The 5,909-nt window shown below is 52.2% G+C and overlaps 1 non-coding gene across 1 annotated transcript; it reads left to right on the top strand.

The window, feature by feature from the left end:
• Positions 1 to 1,859: 1,859 nt before the first annotated feature.
• TRNAQ-UUG (transfer RNA glutamine (anticodon UUG)) lies at positions 1,860 to 1,931 on the top strand. Its single transcript has one exon. It is a non-coding gene; the product is annotated as a tRNA-Gln (tRNA).
• Positions 1,932 to 5,909: the final 3,978 nt, after the last annotated feature.

Genomic DNA, 5,909 nt, shown 5'->3' with positions numbered 1-5,909 from the left:
AGTCCCCCAGCATGTAATATTACAGACTGCACCCAGACCTGCTCCTAGAGGACATCATAAATGGGCATCAAGAAAATACCTTCCCTCTTCTGCACATAATCGGCAGGAAACTCACTGAATCACTGAGAAAAATAGGGCTAGAAGGGATCTTCAGAGGGCATCTAGTCCAACCCACCACCAGAGGCAGGATCATCCTATCCAAACCACCCTATGCCACTAAATCCATGTCTAACCTATTAGTAAAACTACATAGTGGACCCTGATACAGCCACAAGGCATAATACCCTAGTCTGCCACAGGTAAAGGAGGGTTTCAACCGTGGCCAATGTACTCCTGCTGCAAGGGTTGTTAAAACAGGCTTGAGAGAGCCGAGGTAGAGGGCATGCCCCCCACTGCAGAGGAAGCCAAACACGCCCATAGTCCATACCAGTCTGGCCATGGGGTAAAACTCCTTCTTGACTATAGATGTGGTGATTGGCCTGACCCTGAGCTGAAGGGCAGGAGCTTAGGTAGGAACCCCTGGGTGTACGTCCCAGCAGGAGCACTGGCACACCCCAGGGAAAATCTCCAGCCTTGGCTGCAGCCGAGACCTAGTGCTTCTGAGGAAGGTGAACCATACCCACGTGTAGGAACAGGAGGGGGAAAAAATTCCTTCTTGGTCCCATGTGATTTTTTTTTCTTAGCTCATGCCTGCACTTTATTATCTACAGAAAAACAGCACGTGTCACAGAACAGCAACATGAGACACGAGGGGTGAGGGAGGCCCCAAAGCACCATTCTCCACCCCCAGCACAACCAATCAGCATCATTTATACAAATACTTCAGTAAATTAATTCATAAATAAAACCGTACAGGAACAAAGCAGCAAGAAATTATTTTCTGGGGCTGCGGCACATTCACAGCACTAACATGCCAGTGCTACTCCACACACAGTCATCTAGCCGTAGTGGGACAGGGGGACAAGGGACACCCTGTCCCAGCATCTTGGTGGCCTAGCCTGCCAGACAGAGATAATGAAGCTACATGGTTCACTCCTGACACACTTTGTCATCCAGTCAGAAGAGCCCTTTTCCTACGTTTGCCTCTCACCTGCAAGAAAAGGTGTTTGGAGATTGTTAACTTTACTGGAGGGCTGTAAGCAGTTACAGCAAGTCTGGTGCATTATGGCACAGGTAACCTTGGGCAGTGCCCTGGCTCCCCATCCCTAACACTGCCAAAGACACCAAACGAAGCTGGTGCAGTGACAAGAGTCAGGGTTGAGGGCAGTTTCCAGGGAAAAGAGACCACACTTATTTTCATTTAAAGATAGGGCAGACTCTTGTTCACCATCCCAGAGCTTGCCTGGATTCGGGTGCACTCCCAATCCTTTGTGGGTCCTGGGTTGGGAACCTCACCATTGGGCACAGGGTGGGGGCAGCAGAGGTAATAAAAACAGCATCAGCTATTCCCCCTCACTGTGGGCCCTATTCTATGTAGATCGCATAAGGACTCCTTGTTAGCCCTTCCTATGGAGTTGGCAGGATACACCTCCCATCCCACTGCCCATGTACACAACCAGCCCACCTCAAGGACCCTGTCAGTGCACAGCCTGGGTTGGGATCCAGATGGCACCACTCATCCCTGAGACCTCCTATAGATAAGTGCTTTTGAGTTGTTCATACTCTGAGTGAAGGTTTGGGGTGCTTGGGATACACTCCAGCAGTGGTGGGATAAAGTTACAAGGTTTAGGCGCTGAAGCCAAGAGAGGATCTCTGCAAGGGTCTGGGACCTGGTGGGCTGGGTGGGCAGAAACTAAGGGCTGGGGGCCCAGACCATGAGCAGAAGGGTTTGAAGCACCAGGTCCCACAGTATTGCAGTGGGTCCCATGGTGTAATGGTTAGCACTCTGGACTTTGAATCCAGTGATCTGAGTTCAAATCTCAGTGGGACCATAGTGATGACTTTGTTTTTTCTGATCAAAGCGCGCGTCAGGCTAGACAAAGAAAAACTTCTTTACAAGCCAAGTGCTGAGGCCGCCCCCAGAGGTGGTACAGTCACCCACTCTGGAGATCTTCAGAAAGTCTCTTGACACCCATCTTGCTGGCATCATCTGATCCTTGGGTAACAGATGCTGCCTTAGTTGCGGGGGGGCATGTGCCCCCCCTGCAACCAGTGTTGCCGACCAGAGTGGGGAGTCCCCTCCAGGTGATCCCGCAGACTGGGGGGGGGGCGTCCCCCCGGAAGCGGTTGCAACAGTCGCAGCAACCGGCTGGCACTTGCAGCAGGGCACTGGTGCTCCTGCCTGCCCCCCCCCTCCATTGCCTAAGTGGCGAGCATGGCCCGTCAGGCCATGCACCGTGCACCCCTATGCATTGCCACCGAACTGATCCCAGCAGTCTTTCCTGCACAAGTGCAGAGGGGCTGGACCTGATGATCTGTAAGGTCCCTTCCAGCCTCTAACAACTATGAAACTATGAAAGAGCCCTGCAAGTGTTGGGAATCTGGTAGGCTGCATGGCCAGAGGCTGAAATAGGGCTGGGGTTTAGTGAATAAGGGAGACCTGTTAGGACTAGGCTAAAGCTGATAGGGCAAATGGGTGCCTGGTGGGTCGGTGCTCAGATGGGGCTAGGAGCCCTGGGGAGGTTTGCTGAGGAAGATCCATGGGATATAGATTCAACTATGGGGGTGGCTGGAAGGCATAATTACTGTCCTGGGACACAAATAGGGACAACAGGGACATGGTTGTTGGTGGCAGTGCACAGGTGGTGCCTGCTAGGCCTGGAAAATTAGCTAGAGGGTCTGAGACTCACAACATTGAGACAGGGCTGGCCGGCCCAGAAACAAGAAGAGTGAAGCAGGGCTGGGGCCTGGAGCTGAGAGAAAGGACAAAAGAGTAATGCCTTGGGCAGGCAGGGATTGGGGCCAGAACATGGCTGAGTAAAGCACCTACAGCTTACTCTGCCTTCACATATTTTTTATTTAGAGAGCCAGGTGTGGCCAGTGAGCATGGGGCGGTGGCCCGAGAGGCCAGTGGGGCAGGCCAGAGGCAGAGTGGCTGCTAGGAGGCAGCGTGGCCTTTCTCTGGAGGTGGATCCTATCACAGAAGGTGCTTGGTTAAGATGACTGCTCCTTGTCTGAGGGATCTCTTCTATTCTGCTATTGCTAGTGCTGGCTAGGGGAGTAGGGGGGATGCACTGTGCTGGGCCAAATGGAGTAAGGTGCAGCAAAAACCTTAGCACAGAGACAAGGCAGAGAGCAGTTGCAGGGGTTGGAGAAAGGCCTGGATCCTATGTGAAGTGTAGGGCTCCTTCTTAGTGCTAAAGACAGCTGGAAGCCCCTGCCTTGCTGCATGGGTCAGCTCACTGGCCGGAGGCCATTCCCCATACTGGACACTGCTCCCTGCCTGGTAACGCGCAGGGGAAAGCGGAGCTTCAATGATGCCGGTCCAGAGGCAGAGGCAGCAAGCGGGGCATCTCCTCTGCCCCCACCCCATAAATCTGCTCTGACAGCTACTCCCTCCCCTGGCTGCTCCACATATGGTTTGCTCATCTCATCAATGATTTTTTCAGCTGAACCAGCTATGGGATTGAGGGAAAGCCCTTTGCAGCCATTAGCTCAAACTTTTGTCAGCAGCACAGTAAGGGATGCAGCCGAAGCTCCCGTATCAAAGGCCTCGCTTAGACGGTGACACAGCTGAGAGCCTTCTTCCTCACTTGCATTTCCTGACTTGACCAGTTCCACCTGAAGAAATTCATTTCTCTTACGCCCCATTCCTACTTCCTGTCACTGACAATTTAATTTCTATTTGGGGCTGATTGAACATGATCCTTTTTCATTTGTAGAGAGAGAACCAAAAACTATCAGTTATTCACGCAGTTGTACTTAACAGCCTAAGTCCTGGTGAAAGTTAGTGGGACTTACGACTTGTTAAAAAGTTGCCCTAAAGCTCTCCTGCTTGTACAACATTCCTCCCAGTAGCCGCAGGCCCGTGGCATGTTTGAGCAGCTTCCCCCTGCATGAGAAGAATTTGGAGATGGGGTTTTCCAAGCAGGCGGCTGTTCCTGGTTTAGTGGGCAGCAGAAACCAGGGGGAGGAGAAGAGATGAAGTTGACCTGTAAAGATACCGGTCCTTTAAGGGGAATGGTAAACACCCTGGGTGAAGAGAACAGGCTGTGGGTCGCTGGTTAGAAGGAAAAACTCTGAGCGTGTTATATTAAAAGTGTTTCCCAGTTACATCCCACTCCTTTAGTTTTTATTAATAAAGTTAGCCTGTTCCTGTAAGCTGACTATGGCTCCTCCACTGAACCCAGAGTAACTCTGCCCTGTTGCCACTTGGTACTAGTGCCACAAAGCCGTGCACAGGGGAGAAGAAGCAGAGAGGGGCAAGGGAACAAGGTGGGGATTACTATTACAGGAGGGTGGGAAGGGTTTGGAGGTGTAAACGGAGCGCAGTTCTTGTTGATGGAAGAGTTACAGATGCTGTCTGGCAGGGGCAGAAGGAGAGAAGGAGGCACAGGAAAGCAGAGAGGAGTGAAGGAGACTGCAGGAGGCTTAGAAAAATAGGTCCAAGGACAGACCTGGGGAATGGGAGTCATGGTGTTAGGGAGCATTCCTCTCCATACAACACTTTGTATGTATGTATGTGTCCATAGATATATATTTGTATAAATGTATACGTGTGTGTGTGTGTGTGTGTGTATGTGTGTGTATATATGAGTGTGTGCATGTGTGTGTATAACTAGTGATTACAGAACGGGACTAAAATCCTTTAGCCTGCTCCCCACCCTCTGCCCTTCCTCCCCAGCTCACTGTCATCTGCACCTGGTCCATTTTTTAAATGCTTAAATAGGTAAACACTGACTCATTAGAAACAGCTTTACGGTCAGGTAACTCCCCCCCAAATATGCTAGCTACTCAAAGACAGACTGTCACATGTCAGACACGAACAAATACATACATGGAAAACGCCGACCCCAGGTTTAATGCACTGCTTGTGCTCATGAACATCCCCTGCAAAGCACACTTGGCAGCAGTACCTTTCCTCTGGAGAAGGTTTCTTACCAGGGCCCTTGCCATGCAGGTCGGGTGCGGGTCATTGAACACAGCGGAGCATTCTTGGAGAAATGACTCCCAGTCCTGAAGGATAGGACTATTGTGCTCCACAAGCAGAGCAGCCTAGTTCAGGGTATCCCCCATCAGGACGCTGAAGATGAGGCTTCCCTTTGCTTGATTCCTGGAGCATGTTCTGTGTTGAGCTATGAATAAAACATGGATTGGATAAAGACGCCCCCCCACCCCAGCACTCCCAGTCTACATCATACCTTTCAGATAGCAGAAAGGGGTACACGGTAGCCTGTGCGAAGCAGCTAGTATTTGCTTCGGATTCGGCCGATTTGGGGGACAGTAATTTGATTCAGAGATTTGAATCACTGTCCCGAATCGATTTGGCTGACTTGGAGATTCAGCTGCTGTGGATTTGGCTGAATATCCGAATCACCCAGGCCCACTCTCCCAGCCCGGCAATGGCTGTCCCCCTGGCCCAGCTTCTGGCACTTTGGAAAAAAAAGGCCTAACTCACCAGCTGCTGCTGGGCGGGGGCAATCCCTGCTGCCCCCCACTGCCCCATGCCAGGTGGGGGGCTCTGCCATGAGCCACTCTACCCCCCGCCCCCAGCTGCCCTGCCTGCCCCAGCTCCGGCCCGTTAACAAAAAAAACCTGAACCCCCCCCCACCACACTCACCTGTTCCTGCCAGTGGGGGGTGATCCCCCTTGCCCCCCCGCTGTCCCGCGCCATGTGGGGGGCTCTTCCACAAGCCCCTGAAGCCCCAAGGCCACTGCAGAAGGTGGTGAGTCCCAGGGCTTTTTCATTTTTTTTCCATAAGGGCCAGAGCTGGGGTGGGCGGGGCTGCCATGGGGGGCTGGGGGAGCGA

This window comes from Crocodylus siamensis, chromosome 14 (assembly GCF_052110815.1).
Source record: "Crocodylus siamensis isolate JL-2025a chromosome 14, ASM5211081v1, whole genome shotgun sequence".
Lineage (NCBI taxonomy): Eukaryota > Metazoa > Chordata > Crocodylia > Crocodylidae > Crocodylus > Crocodylus siamensis.
The sequence above is the reverse complement of the archived record's forward strand: the minus strand, read 5'-3'. Positions and strand labels throughout refer to the sequence as shown.